At 37.7% G+C, this 25,811-nt stretch overlaps 1 protein-coding gene across 8 annotated transcripts in view; it reads right to left on the minus strand.

Annotated features, from left to right (window-relative positions):
- The window catches only part of zmiz1 (zinc finger MIZ-type containing 1), a 490,223-nt gene that overhangs the window by 247,873 nt on the left and 216,539 nt on the right, over window positions 1–25,811 (minus strand). For 2 of the 8 annotated variants that reach the window (XM_062977414.1, XM_062977415.1), the window contains one exon: window positions 3,386–3,471. The exons of the other annotated variants lie outside the window; for them this stretch is intronic. The gene's annotated coding sequence lies outside the window, so the exon portion shown is untranslated. The remainder of the gene's footprint in view (window positions 1–3,385; window positions 3,472–25,811) is intronic. 8 annotated transcript variants of the gene reach the window in all.

The following is a 25,811-nucleotide window of genomic DNA, read 5'->3' on the forward strand; positions in this document are numbered from 1 at the left end:
TCCTAGAGTTGGAAGTAACCTTGTGGGCCATCCAGTCCAACCCCCTGCAAAGAAGCAGGAAAATTGCATTCAAAGCACCCCTGACAGATGGCCATCCAGCCTCTGTTTAGAAGCCTCCAAGGAAGGAACCTCCACCACACTCGGGGGCAGAGCGTTTCACTACTGAACAACTCTCACAGTTAGGAAGTTAGGAATGTTTATGTGGAATCTCCTTTCCTGTAGTTTGAAGCCGTTGTTCTGCATCCTAATCTCCAGAGCAGCAGAAAACAAGCTTCCTCCCTCCTACCTATGATTTCCCCTCACATGGACATCATGTCTCCTCTTAGCCTTCTCTTCTGAAGGTTAAGCATGCCCAGCTCTTTAAGCCACTCCTCATAGGGCTTGTTCTCCAGCCTGTTATACGCTATGATCTGCATATCCAACTGAATGCTAAAAACCTTGAGAAATTGAGTTATCCTTTCACTTTTAGGATGGATGACTTGCTTGCATAGTTTAATTTTATTTCATAAGTGCCCAGGACTTGAGGATGGAAGAACATATAAATTGATAAATAGAATAAACTCCAAGTCAGTGAAGATGATGGTGAAAGATCACCGCTTCAGTGCTGATGGTCTTTGCTTCTTCCAGCACACTGACATTTGTCCACATGTCTTCCCAAGAGATTTGCAGGATTTTTCGGAGGCAATACTGAAGGAATCGTTCCAGAAGTTGAGTGTGACGTCTGTAGATGATCCATGTTTCACAGGTGTATAACAGGGTTGGGAGGACAATAGCTTTATAAACAAGCATCTTGATATCCCTACAAATGTACTGATTCTCTACATATACAGAATCCTCTACATATACATATAGATCTGTCTACATATCCAATGATTTTCAAAATCGTCCCTATGTAAGTTAGCACTGCACACAGTATCAAATAGTTCTTCAAGGTCCCTTTCAAACATGATCAGAGTAGCTCTGGTGATGCTTCTCTATGGTGAAGCCTAAGGTAGTCTAGTAATATTTGAAAGGTAGAAACGTATGGCCAGTCATCTACATCATAGTTAGTGGCCCAGATGAAGAGGGTACTGTATTTCCTACATGGCCATAGACCTCAAACCATAGTGGAGAAACATATCACAGAGAAGAAGCACACAGCCATTAACAACCGATTAACTAGCTCAATTTCACACATAATTCATTAAACTATACATGAGGGTATGGAATATCCACAAAGAAGAGTTGAAGTTTTCACACCAGAATTCAAAAATGGAAAGCACAATTCTTCTATTCTATTTTGTATTGTTACTGTCAGACAAAACAAAAGCAAGGATCATCTGCTAAAAGTCTAGTCTGGTTCATACATGTCTGTCCTTTAGCTGATGGCATACCACCCAGTAAAAACCTGCAAATGTAACAGGTTTATCTCTGAAACAAAACACTTTCTCAAAAAATCATAACATACATTCAATTACTAACTATACATCTTTTAAAAAATACAGGATACTGTTTTGTATTTAGTTTACACATTCAAGCTAAACACAATGCATTAACTATATTCTGTGAGTACACAGATAAGTGCAAAGTAGACTTCTGTTTAATTGGGCTTAGAAAACATATTCAGATTATTTAGGGTTATAATGGAAATTGTCACTGAAGAAGTGATGGGGGATGTTTAAACCACAATTTCACCAATCAGAAAGAAATCAAAACTCTTTTGTATACAAATTATCACCTTATTAAGATAGGAATGGGACTGTGGTGTCACAGTGGGTTAAACCATTGAGCTGCTGAACTTGCTGACCGAAACGTCGGCGGTTCAAATCCGTGAAGCGGGATGAGCTCCCATAGTTTGTCCCAGCTTCTGCCAACTTAGCAGTTTGAAAACATGCAAATGTGAGTAGATCAATAGGTACTGCTCTGGCGGGAAGGTAACAGCATTCCATGCAGTTATGCCAGCCAAATGATCTATGAACAACACTGGCTCTTCGGCTTAGAAATGGATATGTGCACTACCCCCTAGAGTCGAACTCAACTGGACTTAATGTCAAAGGGACACCTTTACCTAAGGCAAGAACAATGCAATAGTTTGTGTTTAAGTGATGGAATAAAAACTGAACAATTTTTTTTTTGCAAAACTCTGTGAAAGTGTACTCTTAGATAATATACCATGGCAACAATTTTGTGTTTGCTACCTACAAAATAGAAAACTACATCCAGTCCTAACTTTCCAAGATGAATATGATACATATTTTCTTCCTAAATCAGTTTTTGATCATCCCACTTTACACAATTGGTTTTCAAGGGAAAACGTGTATTAAATATGATGTCTGAAAAGATTTTTAGTTGCAGACGGCTAAATATTATGTTACAGCGTTTTTGGTAGAAATGGGGCTATGCCTCAGAAATAGTTATTTTCCTTCATAGTGTCTTCACACTAAGATTTTAGGAACTTTAAAACTGAGTAATGCAATATTACAGAACTATAGCAGGGATGAAAAGTGCATTACATTCAGAACTTGACATCTTTTTAGCATTTGAATAGTTGTTTGGCTCTAAATGGCCGAGAATCCAGTATGATTCAATACTTAAAAGTGAAAGTTTTCACTTCATCAGAATCACCAAAGGTTTTTCATAGAAAAACATTTTTGAAATGTGATGCTATGGCCAGAATCCTGTTGGCATACTATACTAATAGTATACTGCCTCAGAATCTGGATGTTTCACATTTAGCAGTCATGACTAACCACATAGCAATGGCAGGCATGCCCACTATCTCTTAAAGCCAATTAAATTAACAGCCTTATCACATATGATGAATTCCAGAAGTCCATCCATTGTCAAAAAGAGCATTTCTTTGTTTGTTTTGAACATACTGTCAGTCAATTTTCTCATCAAAGTATGCAGTACGTCAAGCCCTCTGCTTGTTTCCTTGCACTTCTGCAGCTCATGTTTATATCTGTCAGATCCTCTCTCATTCTTCACCCGTACAGACAACCTACAGCATTGCTTCTTCTCCTACAAAGCTTAAACAAAACAAAACCCTGCAACTGAACTAGGTGTAGCGTTCATTCCTCAGCAATGCCCCCACATCTTCTGCTTCCTGTTATCTCCTATTTTTGTTATGCTTAGTTAAGAAAGCAAAACTACACGGGCCACCAATGACACTAGGAACAAAGGGTTTTTCTGTGTGTCAGGAGCGACTTGAGAAACTGCAAAGATGAGAATGTGAAGATGTGTTTTAATCCTCCCCCTTATCCAAGACTGAAGTATACATTTAGTACAGCTTCACTGAATTCCTGACAAAGAAAAGTTGCAGACATTGTTTCTGAGAACAAGTGTGTATGCCCTGATTTCACAGGACCACATAGAAATGTGCAGAATTGATATAGAGTGGACTCACTAAGATGATGATGAGTGGACTCACAAATCTGATGGGATTTGGTTCCAAGACGCTTGTAGATATCAAAATTTGTGGATATTGAAGACCTATTATAGACAATGACATAGTAAAATGGCATCACTTATAGAAAATGGAACACACATAGCCTTGCAATCTCAGTGTGATCAAGATAGCAAATATAATGAGGAAGAAAACCTAAAAAAGAAACATCTCACCACAAAGCACAAGTTTCTGATTTTCCCCTTCCAATTCCCCACTAGTGACTTAACTGAATGCGAAAGACTCCTTTTGCATTGAACTCAGTTTGAAGCAATTGTAGTATGCTGAGATCAAAGTAAAAATAAATAAATAATGAGTGGAGGACACTCAAACATTTTGAAATCAAAATTCTCTGTCACATTCTCTGTTACAATATAAATACTGCAAATAAATAAATAAATAAATCTCCTGTTGCATCGTGTTCATTTTACTTCACAAAAATAACTTTCTAAGACACTACATCTTTAACCATGGGTCCCAACCCCAAGTGGGGGACCCTTAGGTTGGGGTCAACTGTACTTCAAAAAAAGAAAAAAAACAGTTTGTTTAAGCAATAATAATAATAATAATAATAATAATAATAATCTTTATTTATATCCCGCTTTTCTCCCTGAATGTGACCCAAAGCAGCTCACAACATTTTAAAAACAGTACAAACAACAGACACATATAACAATAAAACCATCTATAAGAATGACATAAATAGACATTCTAAAATCGTTTAACAATTACTATTATTGTGGGGACTCATCAATTAAAATAACACACACTTCGCACAACTCATAGAAAATATTTGCAAGCAAGCTTTGCAAATGCTGATTTGTTATTAGTAATTGTTTGATTTTTATATCTTTTTATATACCCAGAATCATGTAAACATTTCTCAGGCCAAAAGGGGTCCCATGTGAAAAACATTAAGAAGCCCATATTTAGGATAAAGTTGTATTGAACCTCTTTTCTCTTAAATGAAAACCATAGTACTGAGATATTGTTTTATAAGTTTTCATATTTTTTATATTTCAATAGGAATTTTAAAAATATTGAAATATTAAGTCTTAGGGAATACAAAAAAAATCAGAAACACTAACCACAGTGACCTTGGATATAAGCTAAAGTTCCAGGTTTCCTGAACCATAATAAAATGTTATCTTACTGAATTGGTCCACTGTTGCAGCAGATAAACTCTTGTTAAATAGATGTGATACTGTTTTCATTTGGTGTATGTGTGTGTGTGTGTGTTTGAAAGAGAGAGAGAATGAATTAACTGATGGCGGAAGGGTTATAGTCTTCATAATATTGTACAGCATTAGGGATGGTTTAATTTCATATTGCAGCACCCTAATGACTTTATTGTTTCAACTCCCATTCCAGTTCCAATTGCTATTACTGTTTAAACACCTGTATTATGAGAAAGCTGCACATGAATGGTTTCTGGATAATTTACTTACATTACAAAGACTAATTCAATGAAAGGCTGGGTATTTCTCTAACTGTTGCTTCATTCCAGTCTCCCAGTATATGCTGGAATTTATAGCTAAGAATTACCAACAGAACAGGGTATGACGATGCACTAGCTAATTTATAGTTTTGATGTGTAGATGTATATTTCAATATATAAATGCCGAATGAACAAATGTTAAGATTTTTTTAAAGTCTTCTGAGATAAAATATACATGTTATATACATAAAATATACATCCCAATAATCCTGAAGGCTGAGTGCAAACAGGCAATCCTGTCTAGTATGAACAGCAACACCTCTCTAGACGGAAGAGGTTTCAAAATTGTAGAGCAGTCACTGAACAGTTTTCCACACATTTTGTCACCAATAATGCTTTCTATTGATTTCCAGGTTGGGATCTAACTTATCTAATAAGGAACCCTGGGGGGAAATGACATGTTTGCTGTGGAGTCAGTATGAGATAACCACCCAAGCTCTAGAACCGTTTTCCATTCCGACCCCCCACCCCAAATCCTTCTCTAATTTCATTTCTATCCCTTAGAATGTATTGCTTTGTTTTGCTTTTGTTTCCTAGTTGTACCATACATTCTTATTATATATATAATTAAATAAATTCAGGAGGTTCTTCAGAACGCTCCTTTCCCAGATGTCTATCTAAAGCTTCAACACTTGCTCCTAAATAAAGCTGGGAAATATTGGAATTGGCCTTATACAGACCTCTGTTTGGCTCTTATAAAACCAACACTCACAATAGTTAAAACCTTTACTTGAAGTGTCAGAACATCATAGAAATGTCCTGGATATAAAATATCCCTAAGCCTATGGTCAGTCCAGCTGTGTCTCCAAAGTAGGTGAATGAATGATATTCCTTTTCCTATCTATCACTGATATCATTCAGGGTTGGAGAGCAGACAGGCAGGATCAGGGCTGTGTTTCTCAGTCTTTCTGATCTGCTGTCCTCTTCACTAAAAAAAAAAACCACCAAGTTTTTCCATCGTGTATATTATTTATTGCTATTGACAATGCATGAAAACTATTTAGCCATCACAACTAATAGCTGTTAGGAGACTTGACTTGTCTTTCATTTATGCTATGGATAGGGGCAGGCTTGAGCCCCCCGCCCCCTCAAATTCTCAGGGTGGTCCACGAGAAGGCCTTACTGGTATTGTTATGTTTATTCATATCATGATCTGATCACCATGCTCAATATAGCCCATATGCACAGGAGTATTGGGATAACAATACAAAAGGTTTGCTAGGGTAGATCCTCTATCACTCAGACTCACCCCCCCCCCCCCCGAATCAAAATCCTCACTTGTTTGCAATATTGTGAGTTACTGGGGAGAAATCATTAAGGGGAAAGAATACTTGCAATTTAGGCCTATTGTAAGCCTTAATTAAGAAAGACATGGCATTACCCTCTCTTCTTTTGAAGAAGGAGAACACAGATCGTGTAACCCTTGTGTACTATAAATGTAAATATCTTGTGTCTTAATAGAAGATTTTTTCTGCTGATGGGAACCAATGAAGTGTTGCCTCTATGATCTCCATATACAATGCCTTATTTTCACTTGAGTATCAAAAGACACTTTTAACACTTTTCATGCTAGATACTCTTTTTCTACGTTGTATTGTGTCAAGAATGGGTTGCAACAAGGACTGGATTAATCATTATGCTCAATATGCTGTAGGCTAGCACCTTCAACAAACAGGGGGTCACATTCTAATGTAACTATTTGAGAGAGCAAGATTGAGGATTTATGCTGCTCCACATGCTAGGCTTGTTTTAAATTCTGCACAGCGCAAACATGTTACCTGTTCATTAAGCACATGGCAGAAACAGAAGTCTTGCTCCTGGTAGTAAAGACATCTGAAATACCAAATGCAAGCGCAATATGAGAAGCAGGAGAAAGTATATGAGGAAACAGAAAATATCCAGGTTGTATTTTGTTTCATGTGCATGGATCAAAAAGGTACTGGATAATGCGGCAATAATGATAATGCTGCCCACAATCTACTCCATCAGTAGTGAAAGACAGGAATTGTGTTATTTTGAATTATAACTTCTTGCCAAGAAAACCCTATAATAGAGTCACCTTAGGGTCACCTTGGGTCTGCAATAGCAGAAGCAAAAGCAACAACAACAGGCCAAAACCCTGCTGGAGAACAATGCCAGCATAAAATTGACTGTTCAAGAGTTTGTGCTTTCTCAAAGGTTGTATCACTGAAGACCCCAGTGGAGCAAATCCTTCCACAAACACACACAAACCAATCTTTCTAACTTTTGATTTTGAGCTATGGTAATTGTCATTTTACAAGGCCTTTTCTTCCAAAGAGTGCTGATACCTCATCAACTACAACTCCCAGGATAACATAGCATCAAGGCTGGATCGACACTGCCACATAATGCAACTTGAACTGCATTATATCGTCAGAGTAGACTCATATAATGTAGTTTGAACTGCGCTGAACTGCATTATAGGAGTCTACACTGAGCGTATAATGCAGTTCAAACTGCATTATGTGGCAGCGTCGAAAGTAGTATCAAACTGCATTAATTCTACAGTGTAAATACATCCAAGGCATAGCACTTCTCAGATATTCTCAAAAATATTCAGGATGTGGTGATGTCTAGGATGCTGGCTTCTATCTAGGACCATGATAAGATACCTTACATAACTGTGCCTATAACAACTGTTGATACCTAAATGAAATGGATTTTCTGAACTCTGCACAAAGACAAAGCTTTGGCCCTGCAATTTCAGCCTAAAGCTCTTTAATTCATTACCATTAGCTGTTTTGTATGCATCTGATGAGAATCATAAAACAAAACATCTGGAGGTCCCCAGATTCTCCACCCTGATCTGCCTGAACTGCGCAAATGTTTGTAGAGTATCGATCAGGGAGGACGATTCTCAGACCTTAAATCTGCCAATATAATGTGCTAATTGCAATTTCTACCTTCAGTCTCATCTACCGATATAAGACAACAACATATTCACCAATTAATGACAGTTTGTTCAATCTGTTCCTTTTTCAATGCTTTTGTAGAAGTCCTTTTCTCGATTTAACAAAACCAGTATTTATTAATATATATTGTAGTTGTCCGATTATGTTATTTTATTTATCGGTTACTTTGTTATAGTTATGAATTTACTTTTGGGATTAGGTGGGGTTGTTTATTTTGTCTTCGTTTAATGTATTATGGCATTGAGTGTTTGCCATTTTTTGTTGGAAGCTGCCTTGAGTTCCTTTAGGGAGATAGGGCAGAATATAAATAAAGATTATTATTATTATTATTATTATTATTAGTAGTAGTAGTAGTAGTAGTATTTTCCGTTTCTTCTAGATTTGTTGTTGTTGTTGTTGTTGTTAGTAGTAGTAGTAGTAGTATCTTGTGTTTTAGCTTTTTAAAATACCTTTGTATTTCAGCTTTTAGCCTAGAGCTTAATTATTGTATTATGCTTCTACTAGACAGTATCCCACTCTCCTTATGATTGTCTATGAGCCTAATAAAGAAATTTAGATTTAGATTTAACTGTAACATTGAATAAAAAAGAACTGCCAACATGAGAAAGATTACACTCTTGATCGATAAATGAAATCCCAAGCTTTCTTGAAAGACAACTCTACATTTCCTCTTGATCACAGATATAACGTGTTGTTTAGGCATTTAACTGTCTTCCTTTCTTACTGATATATGTAAATGCTTTTGAAGATTGCAAAACAGACTAGGAATATAAATTCTTGCCAATCACTTGGCAACACCACCCCTTCCTACCCTTTCTCCATCATCATCATCATCATCATCATCATCATCATCATCATCATTTAATTACTTATTAATCGCCCTCCATCCAAGATGCTCTAGGCGATTTACAAGCTAAATTGTAAAGGATAAAAATACATACATACAAATATTGATAAAATTAACATAGATCAAAAGCTCTAGTAAAAAGCCAGGTCTTAAGTGCTACCCTGTTTCCCCGAAAATAAGACAGTGTCTTATATTAATTTTTGCTCCCAAAGATACGCTAGGTCTTATTTTCAGGGGATGTCTTATTTTTCCACAAAGACGAATTCACATTTATGGTTGAATTTTTAAAAATGAAAATTTATTATCTACTGTACAGTAGTTGTCATCACAAAACAGCATAACCAAACTGTGAATCCTTTCAAGAATTTCTATATTATATTTTATTGCTATACTGTTTTAAAATTACTGTTTTAAATTTCTGTTTGTATGTAAATTTATGTTGTTGTTGGGCTTATCCCTGTGTAAGCTGCCCTGAGTCCCTTCTGGGAGATGGAGGTGGGATACAAGAATAAAGTTATTATTATTATATTATTATTATTTCTTGTTACTACCTTTATTTCCATGGACAACAATCTATGGTATGTACATTTACCGATCCTGCATGCTTCTAAACAAAAACTTTACTAGGTCTTACTTTCGAGGGAGGCCTTATATTTAGCAATTCAGCAAAACCTCTACTAGGTCTTATTTTCTGGGGATGTCTTATTTTCAGGTAAACAGGGTAGGGTAAAAGGCCCTAACTCATCCAGAAGAGCATTGCTCTTTTCCCATTGTGTTGACAACAGAAGAACCCCATCAAGTATATCCTCAGGAAGGAGTGAGCTTATTTAAGCATCTGCAGTATTGATCCAGCCACCTATTATTCTTTTGTGAAATATGTCCTTTATCATTGTACTTCCCCAAAATACTTTCATGTGTGTTCCTCCACTCCAAGGTGTCTCCATAACTTCTGAGATGAGAGACCTACATATAGCCAGATTGAACATGCTGATTTAAAACAGAATCAAGTTCCAAGTAACAAGCTACAGCCAAATCACCTTGTTTTCCATCAGCCACTACAGGTGACCGTGCATTTGCATGTATCCTTGGCATACTGCTTGAGGTAAATAGATTAATCGGCAAAGCTGGAGGTGGAACTAAAGGCAAAAGAAAATGTCACTCAGGAATTGGGGTCTTTCAGCAAAAGATCCCAGATCTATCTCTGAAATAAGAATTAATGGTGATAAGAATTGCACCTCTGATTTGGAGAATTCCTATTCTCATAGGAACACCCTCTTTCCTCATCCTCATGGTTAAGGTGCCTTCCTTCAGAGGTAAGATACAGATTGCTCTGTTGGATCAGGGAAGCAGCGTCTGCACAGGTATATACTGTATTTCTTTGATTCTAAGGCACCACTGATTGTAAGATGCATACTAATTTCAGCACCACCAACAGAAGAAAAGCTATCTACAGTGTTCCCTCACTACTTCACAGTTCACTTTTTGAGGATTTGCTGTTTCGCGGTTTTTCAATAAATGCTAAAAGACATAAATCATAAAAAATTACAATTTACAGCCTAAGGAGGGAGGGAGGAGAAGTCAAAGAGAGAGAAAAGGAGCCCAAGCAGCAACAGGAGGAGAAGGAGGCGATTTATCAACACACGATTGGTTGATAAAGACTTAAAATCGTGTATACTAAAATAATGTATAAATATTAAAATAAATATAGTGTCCCTACTTCAAGGATTTTCACTTATTCCTGGAACGTAACCCCCACAATAAGTGAGGGAACATTGTATATCTGTATCTGTATCAATAACTATAAGCACTTGAGATTTTAAGATGCACCCGTATATAGAAATGTTTATACAGGGAGGGAATGCATCTTAGAGTTGAAGAATTACAGTTCCTCCAGATTAAGGGTACAGTGCTGTGTAACATAACGAGTCAAATAAAATATACTGTAATTTGGTTGATTTTATTGATTTAGAATTCAGGGGTCAGAACGAATCATCATGTAACAAAAAAAAAAAAACTTAGCAGGAGGTTACAGCATTTGCTTTTCTTTCTCAGACTTAATTTGACTTGTTATATTTTGCTGAATCAAAGTTTGCTTTCACACCTTTCCCAGCGATGCATGTCTTCTAGATTAGCCCATTAAATTCTCAGCTCCTTAACTATTTAGGAAGCTTTCCTGTGCCAAAAGTCCCCAAACATGGGTAATTAAATCTTCTTTTCAAAAAATGTGCTATGCACCAGGTTCTTTAGTCAGATGTAATCAACAGGGATGTTTACATAAGCAGCTGGCTATACATTCAGATACCATATAGAGCTACCTGGTGTGAAAAGGAAAGCTAGTCCATAGAAGCAAAGCACTGGTACTTGTTATTGGTGGAGTAAAGCTCTTAATGCCAGGAGAAATTTGGGGAAATAAATGAACAGTTTGCCGTTACTTGCATATAAATACATATGGCATTTTGTGTTATCCTTCAAAGAAAAAGGAACCAACAACTTTATCATCTTAATTTACAGAGTCATGAGAGAAGGGAGTAATGGATGAGCCCAGTGCTATTTGGTAGGAGTACTTGCTCATTGACAAACATATCCTCTCCTTACTATATTCTGATATCCTGAGGACTGTGATCTGTGCCTTGTAACGATGGAACGAAGTAACAAATTGAACTGTTGATGAACAAGCTGACAAATGGAAATGTCCACGAACACTGACAAAGCCTAGACTCAGCTGATATCAAGCTAGAAGTAGGTAGTAGCCCCATAGCAAGGGGAGCTGATCAACAACAAAAAAAGGCTTTCTGGATGCTCAGAAAGACTGGACAGCTAATAGGCATTGCAATCTACTAGGAAGCTACTTGAAAACTTAAAGGAGAGTTGCTTTATGCATTACCCTTATACTCATATCACAAAGGCGTGAAAGACTTGCAATAGGAAGAGTCCTCTAAATTTGATGAATTACATAAAGCTTTATTCATCTAGGCTGCCACTGCTAGAGCAGATAATGAAAGTTTTCAAACACAAAAAATATGGAGCAGTTAGAAAATTAACCTTTAAAAAGGTAAGAAATATAGGCTTGTGGAATATAGAACAGAAAGTATCAATACATCATATGAGTGGTCCATCGCATGTCCTGTTATCCTATTACAAAGACTTTGGAGAGATGAAAAGGAAAACAAGTTCCTACTGAGCTGCAACAGACATATGTTGAAGGGTTTGATACCAACAATTGTGTATATTCTGCCTTTATTGTCCACTTTCAAAAATTGTTTTAATATGTTTCAAAATAATGTTTTGATCTATTGTTTTGTGAGCATGGTGACTGAAAATTCAGTTTTTCATACATGACTGAAAATATATATATACATAGCCTTTAAAATGTTTTGATATCAAACATTGTGAAGTGTTTTTTCACAAGTATTCTGCACAAAATATTGTGTAAAAACATTTTCTAGCAATTGCTGGTATTCTTCCAGAGCGGTTAACAATCTCATTGTTGGCTGACCATTTTTTCAGCCGGTTGTGTTTTGTAAGATATCTCATTGTGAATGTTGTTTACATACAAAAATAACATTTATAGCCATTTATAGAGAACATTTCAAATATCAAAAGTCCTTAAGCTCCATTAGCTCATCGGCCTTATTGGCCCCAGCTTTACAACCATATCACATTATAAATCAACCCATCCTGCAGACATAGGTCTGGTACTGAAAAGTAGCAAGGCTTATGGAAAGCCATCTAATAAGTTGACAGCAGAGGAAGAATTCTAACACAAAGACACTTGTAGTTTACACTCTCAGCACTTGAGTTTGTGTTTTATCAGTTGTATATCTTATCAGTTTATTAAAAACTAGTTTTAATTAGTTTTAATATTATTTTAATGTTTCTACAAGCCACTGCATTTTGTTTTAACACAAATTGTCATCCACCTTGGATCCCACAGCAGGGGAAATAAGGGATTCAAATACAGAAATGCATTCAAGTTCACTTTTCTTCTTACAGCTGCCCACCCGTACACAAATTGTGTATGAATAGGGAAGTGGAACTGTTCTGCCTTTCTTACTGTGCAGGATATAGGTAGTTTATATGTCCCCCATGTTCTCAGCTGAAAGTGAGAGGGCCATTCCACACTGTCCTATATCCCAGGATCTGATCCCAGATTATCTCCTTTAAACTGGAATATATGAGTCTCCACTGCCAAATATTATGGGATAAGCAGATAATCAGCTCCACTGGCTGCCAGTTTGCTACCAAGTAAAATTCAAAGTGCTGGCTTTAGCCTATAAAGTCCTAAACAGCTCTGGCCCAACTTATCTGTCCGAACGTATCTCTCCCTATGAACTGGTTAAAGCGTTAAGATCTGCCAGGGAGGCCCTGCTCTTGATCCCACCCTCCTTGGTGGTAACAAGAGACAGGGCCTTCTCAGTGGTGGCCCCTTGGCTATGGAATTTCCTTCCCAATGACATTAGACTGATCCCTTCCCTCCTCATATTCAGGAAAAAGTTGAAGATCTGGCTATGGCACCAGGCGTTTGGAGAGTAGTGTAATATGGAATGCAGCACTAACAATGTCTATAGGTCTAGGCACCATGTTTTAAATCTGTTTTCATTGTTTTAATTGTATTTATATGCTTTTACCTGTTCTTATTACTCTATATGTTTATTTGTTTATTTTATATTGCAATGCTGCATTGAATGTTGCCATATATGTAAGCTCCTCTGTGTCCCCTTCGGGGTGAGAAGAGCAGGGTAGAAATAAAGTAAGTAAGTAAATAAATAAATCTGGGATCAGATCCTGGGATATAGGAGCAATGTGGAAGGGTGTTATGAATATGATGCAAGAACAAGGAGGAAGAGGAGCTGAATTCTAGGTAAATTCTAGATACAACTCTGCAGAGGACTGTGCACAACCCAGCTCTATTAACAAAGTACCAATTATACTTAATGTGGCATTCATTCAAACTGAGAAAAATAGTCCTCCCTGCATATAACACAAGAAAATATCTGCACCTTATAGCAACAAAGGTCAGAAATTTATTTATTGTCAGCACACTACTAGCAGCCATTTACAATCTGGAGTGTGTCCGCTTGCTTCCTTGCCTTGCTGGAGTTACCGAAGCCAGTACCTGATCTGTCCCCTTAGCCTTCAGTTAACCTTGTAACAATACCAGTTGTCCTGAAAGCAATCAGGGCTGCTTTTCATCGATCTGGTAAGGCGTTCTGTTTTTGCACTAGGAGGATGCATTATGGTCTCAGCATTTTTAAAAGGTCTGTATAAAATGAAACTGATAAAAATCAACTCCTAAGAGATGGCTTGAGTGAGACAGAAAAAACATGAGCAAAGGATCAAAAACCTGTAGAAAGCAGTAAATGGATTTAAATCCAGAGTTGTTTCAATGCATTAGAAAGAGTAGAGTACACAATTTTAATAACAATGCTGTATTATGGTTTATGTTGCATCAGGTCTTTCACCCAAGCTAAACTGCGGCTCCAAGGAAAGCTATGTTTTTCTTCATGCTTCTAACTGGTTCTGTCTCAGTTTCACAAACAACTCCTCCCTTGGGGCAAGTAAAACTCTTCCTCCAGGCAGTGAAGATTTTAAAATGATGACTCTTGTTTCACTTAATTAACAAATCAAAACATTAACTATACATACATGGGCAAGACTTACTAATTCTAAGGTCTTCCTTCATATCCAAAAAAGCAAGTTTCACAAAAATAAAAACTTATTTGGAACCATCTCCAATGCCACACACCTTTGTCACCAAAATGATTTTTTTACTTATAGATTTGGCCCGCCACCTTCCTCCTCTGTAAGATTCAAAAGATACTTACGATGTTCCAAAAACAACTCTATGTATATGTTACATGCTAGGATAGGTTCATAAGTACATTTGGGTTTCCAACAGGATAAAAATAAAACAGGAATAGTATCATTGTGCCACACAATGAACACAGCCCAAGATGAAGAAATGCCTTGTAAAAATCCTGTCCACCAGCAGACAGATAACAGCTCAAAGCCAATGTATAAATGTCAAAGGTATCATAGGATGATCATCTGGCTGACTTTTATATAACCACAAAACCCACAACGTCCCATTCATAACAGGATCAAACAGTAGCAAAGCAATAAAATACAGCAGGAATAGTAGCCATCGTCATGTGCTGTACAGTTTTAGTAGAGACAACAGCTTACTCGGTTTCATATGTATCCATCACATTTTTTTAATATCCCACCTCATTCCCAGGTTGGGAGTCAAGGCAACTTACAGAAAGTCAGAATACAGCAAAACACATACAGCTTAAAACATGTTTTAAATGCATGGCTTGTAGACCAAATGTGGCTCACCACACAATTTTCTGTAGTCTGTGAGGCCTCCAATGCCAGGGCAACATAGTAGTAGTAGTAGTAGTAATAATAATAATAATAATAATAATAATAATAATAATTAGACATTGACAAAATCTGCCAACTGCAAAAGGCCACCCTACTGGGATCTGCGCGCATCATCCGAAAATACATCACGCAGTCCTAAACGCTTGGGAAGTGTTCGACTTGTGATTTTGTGATACGAAATCCGGCATATCTATCTTGTTTGCTGTGTCATAATAAAATTATTTTTATTATTATTATTATTATTATTATTATTATTATTATTATTTATAGGTCGCCCTTTCTCCCCATAGGATTGTAAGGTTTCTACAATCTTACAATTACGAATGGCCCTTTGAAGGCAACCATAAGGCTGATGTGGCCCTCAGTGAAAATGAGTTTGATACCCCTGTCTTAAAACATACAAAATCAAGATTAAAACAGTATTAAACAACAATGGAGTTAAAGCCAAATAAAATCTTACTTTAAATTAGATTACATATACCACTATGAGACTCTTTTGTTTGTTTGTTTGTTTGCATGTTTTTAAAAATCAGTTTCCCAAAGATCTTAACATGTTGCCTAAAAGAAAACAAAAATGGAACCATCCTAACTTCTCTAGGAAGTCAGTTCCAAAGTGTCTAATGTCTTAGGGAACTCCAGAGAAGACCTTCTATGTTTTCTCCAGCTCTACCTGTGAAGACGGCAGGATGGAGAGAAGCACATCCCCTGTAGATCTTACGAGCTGAATCAGGTTCATATGGCAAAATACAATCCTTCACATGCTCCCTCTACGAGCTCTAATTTAATACATTCATTATAGTAAGTGAGCCTGATTTTAGTGAACTGTTTGAATATACAGTAGAGTCTCACTAATCCAAGCTAAACGGGCCGGCAGAAGCTTGGATAAGCGAATATCTTGGATTATAAGGACTGATCAAGGAAAAGCCTATTAAACATCAAATTAGGTTATGATTTTACAAATTAAGCACCAAAACTTCATGTTATACAACAAATTTGACAGAAAAAGTAGTTCAATACGCAGTAATGTTATGTTGTAATTACTGTATTTACGAATTTAGCACCAAAATATCACGATATATTGGAAACATTGACTACAAAAATGGCTTGGATTATCCAGAGGCTTGGATAAGCAAGGCTTGGATTAGTGAGACTCTACTGTATATACAGTATGTTGTTCACTGCAGTTAAAATTAACCAGGGTTCCTACTTCATTCACGATCTGGAACTTCACAGAGGTGAGTGGGAACCGGGAATCAAACTCCTGAAAATGAGTCAGAGAGTGGAAGCACAGATCCTGGTTAACCATGTCCAACTAGTCAGCATGCAATGTTTCTTCTGAACTAGTGGATGCTTCCCTTTTCTTTTTAAAAGCACTTCATTGATCGTTGAGGGGGAGCTTTACTAAAGCTCTAAACCACCAGCATGACAATTGATTTGCTATGGGTGTGTGTGCTTCGCTGTTTTGTGGACCTCATACATGGGCTAAGTCATATGCCACATTTTTTTTTCGTGTCAGGAGCAACCTGAGTTGCTTTTGGAGTGAGAAAATTGGCCGTCTGCAAGGACGTTGCCCAGGGGACGCCCGGATGTTTTGATGTTTTACCATCCCTATGGGAGGCTTCTCTCATGTCCCCGCATGGAGCTGGAGCTGATAAAAGTGCACTTGGAAAGGACCAGACGCAGAGCTTTTTCTATTTCTGCCCCTGCCTTATGGAATGCCTTGCCGCCCTATATGAGAGCCATGCGTGAGTTAGGGCCTTTCACCCTAGCACTCAAGACCTGGCTCTTTACTAGAGCTTTTAATCTATGTTAATTTTATTAATATTTGTATGTATGTATTTTTATCCTTTTTATCTTGTAAATTGCCTCGAGCATCGTGGATGGAGGGCAATTAATAAGTAATTAAATGATGATGATGATGATGATGATGATGATGATGATGATGATGATGATGATAAAAGGAGCTCATCCACACTCTCCCCGGGTGGGATTTGAACCTGGCAACCTTCAGGTCAGCAACCCAACCTTCAAGTCACAAGGCTTTTATCCCTAGGCCACTGGAGGCCTAGGGGATAAAAGTAATGGATAAAGATCTAAGCTAAACACTTAAGAAACTTATTTTCCACTTTCCAGACACAGCTTTTCACAAATGGGGAACTGTGTGCTCTCAACTATTGGTAACACGAGAGAACAGGAAAGCATTACATAGTAGAAAGGAATGTGGCTAATAACATCCCCTCACCCCCAAAACTTCTTCACTGTAATGTAAGGAAACATGTGAGTCTCCTCCCTCTCTCAGAGTCAAAATGGAAAAATGGGAAGGATTGAGAAACAGATAGATTTTGAAAGGACAAAACCTTGTGTTTGAAGTGTAATGACAGAAAGGGAAAGAACAGACTTTTATAGTTATCAGAGGGCAGTACAGACATGCCTGTCTAGCATTCAAAAGTAATTATTTAGATTACTATGGGAAACATGAAGGCTTAAAAACATTACTACAATTGTACATATTTCTATAATATTTTGTTCACAGAAGCTTTAAGGAAGCCTAGTCTTCAGAACCCCATAGGCAATGCCATTCTTTTCCTCTGCCTGGTTTTGTTTACCATTTAAAATTGCCACCCACACATTTTCCCATCTAAACACAGTGGGTGGTGTTCAGCAACACAGACATTCAGCAAATTCATCTCCTATCCTCAGCAGGAGTTAGGCTGGGGCTGGTATTCTCAGCTCTTCAGGTTGCATTATTTTCCTCCTTCTGAGAACAGGACAGAGTGGCCTCACAAAAGCCATTTCGTTAATCCTCCCCTAATCACTCAGCTTTGGAAAAACAACCTGTTGAGGATAGGAGCTACATAAAGGAAGAATTAACTGAAATCATCAGAAATCATATTTTCAGCCAGATTACTTTCCATTCTTTTGGTATCCTCCTTCCTCCAAATGTGTTTCGAGTCTGAGACAAATTACATCTTAAATGTAGCTACAAGGCAGGTCTTGTTGACCTGCCTTGTGTCTGGATCTCTTAGATCTAACAACCAGTGTTTTTAAATCTGCTGCTCTGTCACAACTGTATGCCCTAAAGGACTTAGTAAAATCCACACTTTCTGAAGATTACAAACAAGTTCAGGTGGAGATGGAAGAGGTCAGCTTCATTAGTGCTGCGTGTGTGTGTGTGTGTGTGTGTGTGTGTTTTCTTAGGCAAGGCAATACCTTCAAATAGTTTTGCCCATTCCCTTTCTCTGAATATATTCCAAAAGACACGTCACTCATTGGCAGTCTCCTATCCAAGTATTAAATAGAACTGACCCAGCTTAGCTTCCACGATGAAACAGGATCTGGTGTCTTTAAGATACTTAGGTGTGGTTGATCCCTTGAATTAATTGCTGAATACTGAGTGAGTCAACATATAGACAAATCCTATGAATTCAACTCTATTCTAGTCAGGACTTAGAAAAGGATTTAGGAAAGTGGTTCTCAACCTGTGGGCCCCCAGGTGTTTTGGCCTACAACTCCCAGAAATCCCAAACAGTTTACCAGCTGTTAAGATTTCTGGGAGTTGAAGGTCAAAACATCTGGGGACTCACAGGTTGAGAACCACTGATTTAGGGCAAAGAAGAAAGCAAGGTCACTGCAACATCCAGGACATGGAAGTACAATGCTACCTGTGATTGCTCAGTTCTTGAAGCATTAAGCCTTTGTTTACAGTAGATTAAGCAAAGGTTAACAGTTTTATAGGTCCTGACCATCATTGGATTCCCTATCCGCATAGTAAGGAAGATTAATCTGCTTGCTAAAATGAACAAAGGAAAGCACCATTATTGCCCCCCTTCTCGATATATATATATATATATATATATATATATATATATATATATATATATATATATATACATACACACACACACACACACACACACACACACACACACACACATACACACACACACAGTAGAGTCTCACTTATCCAACATTCGCTTATCCAATGTTCTGGATTATCCAACACAGTCTGCGTCCCACCCAGATCCACAGCTCTCTCTAGGCAGCGATGACTGAATGTTTTACGGATTTAATTTTTGACAATGTTGTTACTGTAAGTTCATTTTATGCAATTCTATCTTTATTTGTAGTCAATTTGTTAGTTGCCAATGTTTTTGTAGTCAATGTTTCCAATACATTGCAATGTTTTGGAGCTAAATTCATAAATGGAGCAATTACTATATAAGGTTACCATGTATTGAACTGCTTTTTCTGTTGATTTGTTGTAAAACATGGTGCTTAATTTGCAAAATCATAACATAATTTGACTTTTAATAGGCTTTTCCTTAATCCCTCATTATCCAACATTTTCGCTTATCCAACGTTCTGCCAGCCCATTTATGTTGGATAAGTGAGACTCTACCGTGTGTGTGTGTATAATAAACTGATGTAAAATGTTCAATGGGACAGGATGGACATAAGAGGCAATTTAATTGGAATGTCATCTCAAAGCATTTCCTTGTACCACTTATGTAGGTGCTGTTCTTAAAGGAAATTGGCAAAGCATGAAGCAATAGCATCCTCATCCTCATGTGTTGTCTTCTGGCTCAATTAGATGATCCCTTACTACTGCAAATGTTCACTTTAGGGATTCTGCACTCCTGACAAATCATTAACTATTAAGGAAAAGGGAGGATTAGGAATAATTACTATTAATAGCATACACATACACATACACACACACACACACACACACACACATATATATCCTGGCATCATGCCCATGTCAGCAAACAAGGGAATAGCTTGAGCTACCGAACACCTAATACTGGATTATTGCAAGAGTACAGTTTGGAGTGAAAGATTATCCTCTGGCTCTTGATCTGGTGTTGCATTTATTCGGGGACTCGCAGGAGTGACATGATCTGAACTGACAAGGTAGCGTGCTTCTAACTTATTTTTCTTATTTAGGCTTTGCACTTCTTACTCCTTGTGCCCCCAGCTCTTTAAAAACCTTTCTTGAGGAAATATATTTTATTTGTTTGTTTGCTTCTTTTTTAACATAAAGGAAGCTTGGTTATTCATCAAGGCTTTATCTTAACATGGGTGAAATAAGGATTTCACTATCTCTGGTGTTGAGTTTGATCCCTAAAAGCACAAAAACCCTAGTCTAAAGGAGGACAGGAAGAAGTGGAAATATTTGGCCCTTAGAGAAGATGGAAGGTATGAAACCTGTCTGGCTTTCTTGCCACATCTCGTATCAGTTGGGGCAGTATGGTATGCCACTCTTCCATGGAGGTGGGAATAGATTTGAACAGGAACTGGCAATCTGTGATTCTGGAAGCTGAAGACAAAGCTGATCAAGTAGGGTCTAGATCAGAGGTGTTACACTTGTGGCCCTCTGGATATTCCAGAAGCCCTAGGCAGCTTGTCCAATGGATGGGGACTTTGGGAGCAAAAGTCCAAAACTCCATGAGTTTGACACCACTGGTCTAGATCACAAAATCTTAGGGTAGCTTAGGTTAAAAGAGTCTGAGATGAAAAAGATCAGTGGTTCTCAACCTGTGGGACTCCAGGCATTTTAGCCTACAGCTCCCAGAAATCCCAGCCAGTTTACCAGCTGTTAGGATTTCTGGGAGTTGAAGGCTAAAACATCTGGGGACCCACAGGTTGAGAACCACTGATCAAGATCCTAGCAGGCACGAAAAGAGCTTCCTCTTTTCCCTTCCAATTGATTTTTTCTATGATATTCCCTCCTCCCAAGTGCACTATCTTAATCTTAGCCTTACATTGAAAACCCAAGTCAGAAACCACGTCAACTCTCTCTCTCTGTTTGTAGTGCGGGTATGCATATCTGTATTTTGAGGGCCAAGTTACCATTCTGTGTTTTGTTATGTAGATTGAAACTATGGTGATATCCATAAACAGGCTTGTCTAAAAATGAAATAGCAAATTTTAATCTCTGTGTGTGTTATATATGTAATTATAATCCCTTTGAGCTACTGATGTAGAGTATTAAGCTATTCCTGGAATAGCTCTGCTTATTGAATATCTTTGAAAATGTTTGAAATAAATTGCAATGCAGTTGACCCTACATATTCATGGGTTCTGCACTCACAGATTCAATCATTGGTGACTTGAAAATTAAATTTAAAAACAAACATAAAAACAAGCCCTAATTCCATTGTGTATAATGGACATCATTTTGCTACACCATTGTATATAATGGGACCAGAATATCCAAGGATATGGGTTTCCGCAGGGGTCCTGGAACAAAACACTAGCAGATACAAACGGTCAATTGTATAGTTGAGATTGTGGATACAGCTGCAAGCGCATAACCGTTGGACTGATTCACAAAACCAGTTGGGAAACAAACCTCCAACGTTCAGAAGAGTCCACAGTACTTGCAGATAATTACTTCTAGACTGCCTGATGACATTTTTTTCATGTCAGGAGCGACTTGAGAAACTGCAAGTCGCTTCTGGTGTGAGATAATTGGCTGTCTGCAAGGGCGTTGCCCAGGGGACTCCCAGATGTTTTACCATCCTGTGGGAGGCTTCTCTCATGTCCTTGCATGGGAAGCTGGAGCTAACATATGGGAGCTCACCCTGCTCCCCGAATTCGAACCTCTGACCTTTCGGTCAGCAGTCCTGCTGGCACAAGGGCTTAAACCACCAGGAACTCCGTCTGATGACAATACTTCCTGGGTGATTTTGGTAGCAGAGAAGAATGAGGTACAGTGTTCCCTCACTACTTCGCAGTTCACTTTTTGCGGATTCGCTCTTTTGCAGTTTTTTAATAAACTCTAAAAGGCTATTATAAATCATAAAAATTACAATTTACAGCCTAAGGAAGGGAGGAAGGAGAAGCCAAAGGGAGAGAAAAAGGAGCCCAAGCCGCATCAGGAAGAGAAGGAGGTGATTTATCAACACACGATTGGTTGATAAAGACTTAAAATAGTGTATAACTACTAAAATAATGTATAAACATTAAAATAAATATAGTATCCCTACTTCGCGGATTTTCACTTATTGCGGGTGGTCCTGGAACCTAACCCCAGCAATAAGTGATGGAACACTGTACTTTCTTCATTGGAGTGGAACATGGATGTCACATCAAAGACAATTCAAGAAGCAGTGGTATGAGTCAAAGCAATGGGATAAAGAATGAGCAACATTGAGTCCCAACATTTTAAACCTGTCAGTAAAATGACCAACACTCACTACTCTGTAAAGAATATTGGGACATATTCAGCCAATATAGCCAAGTGGTTGTTTGAGAAGAATCTTTTTGTTCTTCATAATAGTATGTTAACTGTTTTATTGTAACATCCAAAATGTAATTGTGTAACTTAGCTTAACTTGGCCAATATCATCTTTAAACTAAGTACTTTGTTTATAATTGTTGACCTTTTGCTTTTGCTACTCTGTAACCATTTTGATTGTCAATTGATTTCAATAAATGGATCCCCATCACAAAGAATACATTTTCTATAAGAATACAAAAAGGAACTTGCATAGTCAATTTTCTGCCAGATGTAATTCTTCAAATTGTTCAATACTAAGAATCTACTCAATAAACCAATTTGATCCTCATGATGCATGACTGGTGCACACACACATACACACCGCATTGCTCAAGAACTCTTAATAAAAAGACATCTAAATGAAGAATAGGGCCCAACTGGTTTTTGCCTTTTCAAGAGAAACATTTATTCCTGTAGCATCAGTGCTAAAGCTATTGTCTTTCCTGCTAATAAATTTTACAAGAAAAGCACTTGTGCTTGAGCAAAAGCCAGTGTTCCCGGAAAAAACAACAAACAATCAGAATCAACCATCCATGCTTCTCTTATTATTATTCTTTAACAGCTCAGTTTCATGTAAAATGTATTCAGAAATGAATAAGTCTGCATTTATTTTTATCCATTGCAATAACATTTTTGCCTGAGCTAGAACACTGGGAGATATGAAAGAAAATGTAATTAAATTAATCCACCATAGCATAGATAATATGCACTACCTTTTCAGAACTGAATGATTAAGTGGTTAAATACAGTGGTTAAGGGACTGACCTGGGAACCAGGATATTCCTGGCTCAGCCGTGAACTCATGAGATGTCTTTAGTGAAAATCATTTGTTCTTTTGAATTGTAATATGGGGATAACAGCTTTGGCTCATTTTCCTGGGCTCCTGTAAGGATCTCGATGAAGAGCTTTGAACACTTGAGGAAAGCTCTGGATAAGTTACTAGGATATGAATTTCAATCAGTTTATTTAAGTAGACTAATCATTCAAAAGGCTAGCTGATTAAATGCAGGAAATATTAATCAATGGTGCTGAGACTTAAAGGGAAACTATTGGAAATGTTTTATCCACTTAGCCCCTTTAAACCTGCTTTATTTCATAATATGGGTTCCATTTGGTCTTTATAATCTGAAGTACTACCAGGTGTGTGTGTTTCATTTGCCCATTTGAAATGAGTTGAACTATTTTAAAAAAGCAAAATGAGCTTTGCAAGAAGTGATATGGAAGAGCCTATTGAAACACATTGCAAGTGCTCATTTTTGCAAAAGATTAAGGAAACATTTCTTTTAATGATGGATGGGGTTAATCAGGGTAACAATTCACTTTTTCACATATTAGGAAAAGTCTCTAATAAAACCTGTTTCCCTATTTGTTGCTATAAAACCAAATAATGGGTTCAACATAGGGAAATACCTAGAAATCTTAAATCTGCCTATATATAGGCATTTGATAGTGTGTGCTCCATATAGATATGAACAAACTTCTTTTTGCAGCATTTTAACAGTGGGATCAGAGTAATTGAGTCTAATTTATAAAGATTTACAGTCTATTTCACGTAGAGAAAAGATCTGTTTTATGGTTAATTTGATAAAGTAATACATATTAAGCATTCCTTTCCCAGAATTCTGAAATATAAAATTATCTATATAGGTGGCTGAGACTGGTACATTTGTTTCTGGTGGTCCCATTTACCCAAACTTTGCTTCATTCACAAAATGATTATAAATATTGTATAAAACTACTTTCTATGTGGAAAAGGTGTATATGAAGCATACATAACATTCATGTTGAGACTTGGAACCAATCTCCAAGATAACTCATTATCTACACACATACAAATACAGGTAATTCCAAAATCCGAATAAAATCTCAAATCCAAAACACTACTGGCCATAAGCATTTTGGAAAAGGGATACTCAACCTGTATTTTAAATAGCTAACTAAATGTTTTTCTTTGTATAAATAGTAGTAGTAGTAGGTAAGGTAAAAGGTAAAGGTTTCCCCTGACGTTAAGTCCAGTCATGTCTGACTCTGGGGGTTGCTGCTCATCTCCATTTCTAAGCCGAAGAGCCGGCGTTGTCCATAGACATCTCCAGGTCATGTGGCCGGCATGACTGCATGGAGCGCCGTTACCTTCCCGCCGGAGTGGTACCTATTGATCTACTCACATTTGCATGTTTTTGAACTTCTAGGTTGGCAGGAGCTGGGGCTAACAGCGGGCGCTCATTCCGCTCCCAGGATTTGAACCTGGGACCTTTTGGTAACCTGCACCCAAACCATGTAGGGTTTTAAAGGTCAAAACCAACACTTTGTGCTTTGCCCAGAAACTAATTGGCAGCCCGTTTTTGGTTTGTGTCAGGACTGACTTGAGAAACTTTTGTGTCAGGAGTGACCTGAGAAACAATTCTGGTATAAGAGAATTGGCTGTCTGCAAGGACATTGCCCAAGGGATATGCGAGTATTTGATGTTTTACCATCCTTGTGGGAGGCTTCTCTCATGTCCCCGCTTGGGGAACTAGAGCTGACAGAGGGAGCTTCCCCGCTTCCCCGGATGTGAACCGCCGACCTGTCAGTCAACAGTTCTGCCTGCACAAGGGTTTAATCCATTGCACCACCGGGGGCTCCACAAGCAGACTTTAGTATAGGTATAGAATGTTATGTTCACACCTGGATGTTCTTGTAACTAGTCTGGCTGCCATGTTTTGAACTAATTGGCATTTCCAAACTTAGTACAGAGGTAGTTCAATGTACAGTGCATTGCAGAAGTCCAACCTTGAGTTTACCAACTCATGCCCCACCATCTTTAGATCCCTCAACTCTAGGAAGGGGTACAGCTGGCAAATCAACTGAAGGTGGTAGTAAGCACTCCTGACCTAAATAACACTGGATTCAAATTTTCTTTCTTTCAGAATTACTGCAGTAAGAATAAGATTGGAGAAATACTGATTACATTTTTGTTTTACTCTTTTGAGTTTGCCTATATCTATGTATATTGATTCATGAAAACAACGAGTCACTGGTTTTATTTTAATTGAGATTTGCAAAAGGTTCAATCAATTAGGGTGTCATTTATTGCTTGAATTAACACATTCCAAAGGAATAATATAATTTATTTATTATCTATTTACAACATTTCTACCCCGCTTTTCTCACCCGAGGGGACTCAAGGTGGCTGAATCATAGAACCACAAAATTCAAAGGAACTGCAAAGGCCATCTACTAGTTCAATACTGTGTCATGAAAAAATACACAGGTAAGGCACTCCTGAGAGATAGACATTTGTTTAAAGATGTCCAAAAGAGACCCAATCTTTCCACTGTTGAACAGTTTTTTTATAGCAAAGAGGTTCTTTAGTGTTTAATGCTCTTTCTTCTACCTGGCATCTTTTCAGATATTTACAGATGATTGTCATATCACTGCTGAGTCTTCTCTTCTCCAAG

The sequence above is a fragment of the Anolis carolinensis genome, chromosome 3 (genome assembly GCF_035594765.1).
Source record: "Anolis carolinensis isolate JA03-04 chromosome 3, rAnoCar3.1.pri, whole genome shotgun sequence".
Lineage (NCBI taxonomy): Eukaryota > Metazoa > Chordata > Lepidosauria > Squamata > Dactyloidae > Anolis > Anolis carolinensis.